Raw genomic sequence first — 9,050 nt, 5'->3', positions numbered from 1 at the left:
TTTTTTCTTTTTCTTTTTCTTTTCTTTTCTTTTTTTTTTTTTTTTTTTGATATAGAGTCTCACTATGTCACCCTCAGTAGAGTGCCATGGTGTCTCAGCTCAAAACAATCTCAAATTCTTGGCTTAAGCAATTCTCTTGCCTCAGCCTCCTGAGTAATTGGGACCCACCACAATGCCCAGCTACTTTCTTATTGGAGTTGTCATTGTTGTTTAGCATGCCTGGGCTGGGTTTTAACCTTCCTGTGTCAGTGTATGTGGCCAGTGCCCTAACCACTGAGCTATGGGTGCTGAGCCTGTTTTTCCATTTGTTAACATCTTCAGCTATTTCTTGGAGTTTCATAATTCTCTTTATAGACATCTTTCATGTCTTTTGTTAAGTAAATTCCCAGGTATTTCATCTTCTTTGGCACAACTATAAAGGAATAGTCTTTGACTATATTTTCAGCTTTTCTGTTGTTGGTATATATAAAAGCTACTGATTTGTTAGTATTGATTTTGTATCTTGAGATACTGCTAATTCCATGATCACATCTAAGAGTTTTGTAGTTGAGTCTCTGGGGTTTTCCAGGTATAGGAACATATCATCTGCAAAGAGTGAGAGTTTGATCTCCTCTGACCCCATTTGGATACCCTTGATTGCCTGATTTTGATGACTCAGACTTCTATTGAATAGCAGTGGAGACAAGGGGCATCCTTGCCTAGTTCCTGATCTGTGTGGAAATGTTTTCAATTTTACTCCATTCAATATAATATTGGCTGTGGGTTTGCTGTAGATGGCCTCTATCAGTTTAAGAAATTACCCATCTAGCCCTATTTTCTTAAATATTCTGATCATGAAAGGATGCTAGATATTCTTAAAAGCTTTTTCTGCATCAATTGAGAGAATCATATGGTCTTTGCTTTTTATTTTGTTTATGTGATGTATGGTGTATAATTTTTTGATCTGTTGTTGAATTCTGTTTCCTAGGATCTTATTGAATATTTCTGCATCAATATTAATGATATTAGTCTATAGTTTTCTTTCTTTGTTGGGTTATTTCCTGGTTTGGGGATTAGGGTGATATTTGCCTCATAGAATGTGTTGGGAAGTATTCCTTTATTTTTTATGTTAGAAAAGGTTATGAAATATAGATACTAGTCCTTTTTTAAAGGTTTTATAGAATTCTGATGTGAAGCCATCTGGTCCCATAATTTCTTTTTGGGGAGATTTTGTATAGTTAATGATATTTAAGTGCTTGATGTAGGTCTATTCAAAATTTCTAATTCTTTCTGGCTGAGTCTAGGAAGGTGGCATACTTCCAAGTATTGATCCATTTCCTCCAGTTTTACATATTTCTTAGAAGAGAGTTTTTGTACTAATCATTGAGGATTTTTTTAATTTCTGAGATGTCTCTTGTTATTTCTCCTTTATCATTTCTGATTGACAGTATCAGAGATGCTACTTTTCTGTTTCTGGTTAGATTAGCCAAAGGTTTATCAATTTTATTAATCTTTTCAAAAACACAACTTTTTGACTAGTTGATCTTCTGAATGATTCTTTTGTTTTCAGTTTAATTTAACTATGCTCTAATTTTTGGTTATTTCTTTTCTTCTGCTGAATTTGGGGTTACAATGTTCTTCCTTTTCCAGTTGCTTGAGATGACTCATTAAATGTTTGACTTCCTCCCTGATGAAGGCTTCCAATGTTACAAATTTGTCTCTTAGGACTGCCATTATAGTATTCCACATGTTTTGATAATTTATGTCTTCATTATCATTTTCTTCCAAAAATTTGGTGCTTTTCTTTTTAATCTTGTCTTTGACCAAGCTATCATTTAGTATAAGGTTATTTAATTTCCATGCCTTTATCTGAGTATGAAGATTCCTGTTGCTGTTGAGTTCAGCTTTTATTCTGTGATGGTTCCAGAAGATATAAGGAATAATTTCTATTCTTTTAAATTTGCTGAGGTTAGACTTGTGTCCTAAGATATGATCAATTTTAAAGGATGATTCATGGGCTGATGAGAAGAATGCATATTCAGTTTTATTAGGATGAAATGTTCTGTAGATGTCTGTTAAATCCCTTTGTTCTAGGGTCAAGTTACATCCATTATCTCTTTGTTTATTTTCTTCTTGGAGGATCTATCCAAAACTACGAAAGGGGTGTTAAAATCTCCAACTATTATAGTGCAGGAAGGTATCAAATTGCCCATATCTGTTAGGGTTTGCTTTATAAATTGAGGAGCATTCTGGTAGGGCATATAAATGTCAATTATTGAAATCTCCTCGTGTTGAATGTAACCCTTGACAAATATGTAGTATCCATCCTTATCTTTCCTTACCTTTGTTGATTAAAAACCAATTGTACCAGCTAATAAAATCTCAACCCCTGCTTTTGTCTGATTTCCATTTGCCTGTATTATAGATGTCCATCCCTTCACCCGGAGTTTTTTTGTTTTTTTTTTTTTTTTTATCCTGTAAGGTAACATGAGACTCTTGTATTCAACACATATCTGGACTGAGTTTTTGAATCCAGTCAGCTGTGCCTCTTTTGAAAACAATTTAAGCCATTCACATTAATTAAGAGAATTGATAAGTATGGTAGTGTTTCGGGTGTCACAGTTTTCAAATGTCCAGTGGACATTTTTAATCCTTTCACCATTGTGTAAATTAGATTTTGTTCTGGGTCAGTTTACTTTAGTGGTAGACCATTGTGCTGATCATTATGGAGGATGGGTCTGAGAATATCCTGGAGAGCTGGTTTAGTTATGGAAAATTTCTTCAACATCTATATGTCAGTAAAGTATTTGATTTCTCCATCACAAATGAAACTCAGTTTAGCTGGATACAGGATTCTGGGATGAAAGTTGTTTTGTTTTAGGAAATTGAGGTTCATGACTATCCTCTTCCAGTCTGAAAGGTTCTGGCTGAGAGATCTGCATTTATTCTAATATTTCTACCCTTGTAGGTAATACTTTTCTTATGTCTGGCTGCTTGCAGAATTTTCAACTTCATATTAACTTTGGCCAAGTTAATTACAATGTGTCTGGAAGATGTTTTATTTGGATTGAGTCTTTCTGGGGTTCTGAAACTGTCTACTATATGAATTTATGTATCTCTTATGCTATTTGGGAAATTCTCCTCCATAATATATTGGGGAAGTGCATCTGTGCCTTTAGGATCATCCTCTTCTCCTTCAGGAATTCATATAAGAAGAATGTTTGATCTTTTGGAGTGATCCCACAATTCTCTCATGGAGCCAATCAGTTTTTGCTCTCCATTTTTCTGCATCTTTGAGTGTTTGGGAGGGTTCAAAAGCTTTGTCTTCAATTTCAGAGCTCCTTTCTTCTGTCTGCTCAACTCTATTACTAATGGATTCTATTGTATTTCAGAGCTCCTTGAGTATCTTTTTAATTTCCTTGAGTTCTGCTATCTCTTTTCTCATTGTGTCCTTATCCTTGGTGATCTTGTCTTTGAATTCACTGATCTTGAGACTTTTGCATAACTCTTTGGATTTTTATTTCCTTCTTTTCCTCCATTCTATTCATTTTATTTGCTATCCATATCCTGAATTCTATTTCTGACATTTCAGCCATTTGTTTATTAAAGTTATATTCTGACATATCTCCTTTGTTATTTCCTAAAGGATTTGATTTATTCTCATTATTCATGTTGCCAGAGTTCTTCCACTGGTTCCGCCTTATGAATATTTTCCACAGTTTGGCTAGTAAAACTGATAGGGTGAGATTGGATTGAGTATTCTAGGAATTGTAATTAACAAGACCTTTACCAAAGAGCTAGGACTGGTGACTGTGGCTTTTCTCTTACAGCTTTACAAAGGTCACTTTCATACCTACAGACAGAGACTCTGAGGACCTGATTGATGTAATAGGGCTAGCTGGCTCTGTCTTGTATTAAGCCAGTTTCTATCCAATCCTAATGAGTTGTGGATTTAGGTTGAAATCTCATCTGGGAGAGATATAAGACACCCCATCTCCCACCAGTGACAACTGGAAGAGGAGAATCAGTTCTTCCCACCACAACACCACAACCACAGGTCAACCTTGGAGGGTCCCTAGGTGGCCAGCCCAGGTCAAGGATTCCAATCTAATTGTCCCAGGCAGAATAATCACTGCTTAACTAGGAGAGTTCAAAAGGTCTCCAGCAAATTGACAGCAGGGATCCACAGGCAGCTTTGTCCCCAAAGCCAAAGAGGCCAGAGTGTGACTCCCTTCAGTGGTCAATGGAGTCACAAAGGCCCACCCAGCAAAAGAGTCCAGAGGAGTCATCACCTCCTTTCCTTCCTTATGCTGCAGCCATGCTCCACCACCAGTAATCCTGCAGGGCTGTGGCCTGGCTCCCTCCAGTATACAAAGGTGTTACAGATATGCACCTTCAAGAGTCAAAGGGGAGCCAGTGCTTCCTCCCCCACACTCTGCCACTGGCAGGCAACCTTAAGGGGTTGAAGTCCACCTCCTTCTAGTGCTCAGTGGAATCTGGAGAATGCTCCACCAGAGTCTGTCCTGAGGTATAAGCACCTCTATCTGCCAGCGGATACTGTCACAGTGCATATTTCTCTGTCACAAAGTCTTCATCTTTGCCCCAGCCATAGGTTGAGGCCCAGCTCCCTCTAGTGATCAGCAGAATTGGGGAAGCGTGTCTCTAATCTTACCCGGGGAGCGAGCTTGCCACCATGCACTGTTATGGTGCTGCACTTCTCCCTCTAGTACTTGTCTCTCCCTGCACCACCCAACTTCCACTCCAGTCACTGTTTCAGCACAGCTGTGCAGTGGCCCACACAATGCCCAGATCTCTCAAGCCAAATGCTCTGGGCTCTTTGGGAGACAGGCTTTCAGATCACCATGTGAGGGGGGAAAGGTCGACTGGGAGTTTAGAATTTCAGGGAATATATTTGTTCAATTTTATGCTGGGCAAGAGAAAAGGTAGGACCTCTCTGGAGAAGGAATCCTGGTGTTTACCAGCTCTTTCCCATGGTGTAAAATAAGAGGTCTTTTAACACTCCTCACTTATAGAGAGCACACATTGAGCCACTCTCTTGGGGGAAGGGATCTCTTGTCCTCTTGGCAATGGGTTTTGTACCTGGAGTTTGTTTCCTTGGAGTCACAGCTTGCCTTAGCAGAGATGATATGCACCCATCAATTTTCTTTCTTAGCTCAGCTCCTGACCTTTAGCTTCATTGAGTTCACTCTGTCCATTATCTCCCTCTGGATGGAGCCTCTGTCAAAAGCTGACTCCAGACAGCCATCTTATCTCTCTTTTCTTTTCTTTTCTCTATCTCATGTTTATTATCATAATTTCTCATTTATTTTGCCTTGATCAAGTGCATTCTACTAATAATTTTTATGACAATGGCAGTGAGTTTTTTAATAAAAATGGTCATGAGATATTAATAAACAATTAAATTGTCAGGTTATATATTTTTGATGAATAGTAAAATGATAAATGGTCCATAAAATCTATAAGGATAAAAGATATTAACTTGGAAAAAATTCTGTGGATAAATTGGAATTGAAATATAGGCTTAAGAAAAAAAAGGAAAAGATACAAAATCTAAGTATTTAAGGTGTATTGTTCATTCATCATTGAAAGGAATAGGGGAAAGCATTAAACCACTATGCTATTTGCATTTTATTTCATGTACTAAAAATAAAATAATATTTATATTTAATATTTAATAATTCTGACAATTGCAAACTTTAAAATTATCTAAATTTATAATGAACACTTTTATCATTTTATCAGTTCAACCTTAAAGATGTGCAAAGTTAAATAATTTTCAATATTCTTTTAGGGAGTATACAAACAAAAATTATTTGAAAACACATTGCCCTACATTATACTGGATGGTTTACATTCTAATTTACTCATTAGTTGTTCATTAATCTTATCAATATACACAAAAAACTAACTGTAAATACCAGTAATTAATGTGAGAGCTTTCCAATGTGGAGTTATCCAGAGATAAAGTAAAAGTTTTTAAAAATCAAAGAGTTTTAAGTCTGATGAGAAAAATAACAAAAACAAAAATGTTGTTAATACATTCTAGTGTGACTGTAAAGATAAACAAAAGCTTTAAAGAAGCAATTCAAAGTTCATCAAAATTGGGTTATGGTGGAGTGGCAGAGAAGACATCCAGATTTCCCAGGTTGTATGATGATCCCTTCACCAAATACTAAAAAATTATTACCAGTGAGCCAGTTGGTGTGTGTGAGTATGTGTGGTAAGATGTATAATCAGGGCATGACACTATAGTTTAAACCTATAATCTCAACACTTTGAGAGACCAAGGTGGGAAGATCACTTGAGGCCAAGAGTTTGAGATCAGTCTGAGAAACATAGTGTTTCCCTGTGTCTACAAAAAATATAAAAATCAGGAATGGGTTACTAGATCAAATTGCAGGTCTATTTTGTGTTTTTTGAGGTATCTTCATATGTCTTTCCATAGACGTTGTTGTACAGGTTTGCAGTCTCACCAGCAGTGTATATTTGTCCTTTCTGTCTGTATCCATGCCAGCATCTATTGTTTTAGAATATTTGATAAAAGTCATCTCACTGGAGTTAGATGATATCTCATTATGGCTTTGATTTGTGTATCCCTGATGATTAGTGACTGAGCACTTTTTCATATATTTATTGGCTCTTATCCTATCTTCTTTTGAAAAGCTTCTGTTTATGTCTTTTGACTACTTTTTTATGGGGTTGTTTGATTTTTTTTTCCTTCCTAATTTGCTTGAGTTCTTTATAGAGTCTGGTTATCAACCTTTTATCAGATATACAGCATGCAGATATTTTCTTCCATTCTGCAGGTTGTCTATTTACTCCACTGATTGTTTCCTTTGACTGTCCAGAGTTTTTTGTTTTTTGTTTTTTGTTTTTTTTTTAATTGTAGCAGGTCCCATTTATTAACTTTCATTGTTGCTGTGGCTGGCTTTGGGGTCTTCTTCATAAACTCTTTGCTTGGGCCAATGTATATATAAGTTTTTCAAACATTTTCTTCTAGAATTCTTATAGTTTCATGCCTAGGTTTAAGCCGGTTAACCATCATGAACGAATTTTTATGAGTGGTGAGAGGTCTGGATTCTGTTTCAATCTCTTACATGTGGCTATCCAGTTTTCCCAGGATCCCCAGTATATGTTGTTGTCTGCTTTCCCAAAGATCAGATGGCAATATGAGGATGGTTTTATATCTGAGTTTGTCTGTTCTAGTCCATTGGTCTATGTTTCTTTTCTTGTGCCAGTACCATGCAATTTTTGTCACTATATCCTTGAAGTATGGTTAAGTCTGGTTAAGCCACCCAATGTGTCCTTTTTGCTTAAGGTTGCTTTCTGATTCCATAAGAAGCAAATAATTATTTTTTTCTAGATCTGTGAAAAATGATGTTTGTATTTTAAGGGGGATTGTGCTGAATCTGTAGGTCACTCGGGTACTATAGACATTTTAATAATGTTGATTCTGCTGATCCATGAATGATATATTTTTCCATTTGTTTACATCCTCTGTGATTTTCTTCCTCAGTAACTGGCATTTCTCTCTGTAGAAGTCTTTTATGTCCTTCACTAAATATATTCATACATATTTTGTTTTCTTTTTTGCTATTGTGAAAGGTATTGAGACTGATTTAATTCTCAGCTTGACTGTTGTTGATATATACTAATGCTATTGATTTGTCTACACTAATTTTGTAGTCTCAGACTCTGCTGATTTTATGTATAAATTCCAGGAGTATCTTGGCACAATCATTGGGGTTTTCTAGATATCATCAGCAAGTGTGACCTCTTCAGTCCCCATTGGAATACCCTTGATTTCCTTCACTTGTCTGATTGCTCTGGCTAGGACTCCCAGCATTATGTTGAACAGAAGTGGTGACAGTGGACAATCTTGTATAATTCCAGATCTAAGTGGAAATGCTTTCAATAGTTCCCTCTTCAGTGTGATGTTGGCTATGGTTTGTCATATGCGGCTTTTATAATTTTGAGGTATATTCCATCCATGCTTATTTTAAGACTTCTTATAATAAAAGGGTGCTAAATCATATAGAATTCTTTCTCTGTGCCTACTGAAATGATCATCTGGTATTTGTTTCTACTTCTGTTTATGTGGTGAATCACATTTATGGATTTATGCATACTGAACTATCTTTGCATCTTGGGGATGAAACCCACTTGGTTATGATGAATTATTTTTTGATGTGCTTCTGAATTTTATTTGCTGGAATATTAGAATTTTTTCATCTATAGGGATATTGATCTTTAATTTTCTTTTCTTTTGTGTCCTTTTCTGGCTTTGGTATCAAAGTAATACTGACTTTGTAGAATGAGTAGGAGAGGATTCTTTCATTCTTGCTATCATGAAATAATTTCTGCCCTATAAGCACTGGTTCCTCTTTGTAGGTCTGGCAAAATTCCACTGTGAAGCCATTTGGTCCAAAACTTTTTGTTGTTGGAAGGATTTTTATTGCAGCTTCAATTTTGTTGAAAAGGAAAAATGTCATTTAATCAAAACAACACCTGCACTTAAAGGTTTACCACAGCACAATTCATAATTACAAAGATGTGGAATCAACCCAAGTGCCTATCAATACATGAGCAGACTAATAAAATGTGGTATATATACACCATTGAATACTACTCAGTCATAAAAAATGTAAGCTAATCCCTTTTATAACAAACTGGATATAACTAGAGATGATTTTTCCAGGTGAAGTATCCCAAGATTAGAATAAGAAACACCACATGTACTCACTATTAAATTGGATGTAATTGACTAACACTCAAGGTCATATTTGGTAGTAAAACTCAAAAGAAAACAAATAGGTGGGAAGGAACAGAGAGAGAGTGATAATTTCACACCTAATTATAAGGGTTATGGGCACACTTATAACTTTGATTCAAACCATACAAAAGCAAAGCATGTAACTAGAATATTTTATCCCGTGAAATAAAACAAAGGTAGCAAAAAGAAAAATTAGCAAAGTGTGGTGGCATTCCCTTATAATCCCACCTACCCAGAAGTCTGAGGTAAGATGATCCCCTGAGCCCAGGAGTTTGAG

The sequence above is a fragment of the Otolemur garnettii genome, unplaced genomic scaffold (genome assembly GCF_000181295.1).
Source record: "Otolemur garnettii isolate 467f Iridium unplaced genomic scaffold, OtoGar3 scaffold00118, whole genome shotgun sequence".
NCBI classification, from domain to species: domain Eukaryota; kingdom Metazoa; phylum Chordata; class Mammalia; order Primates; family Galagidae; genus Otolemur; species Otolemur garnettii.
The sequence above is the reverse complement of the archived record's forward strand: the minus strand, read 5'-3'. Positions refer to the sequence as shown.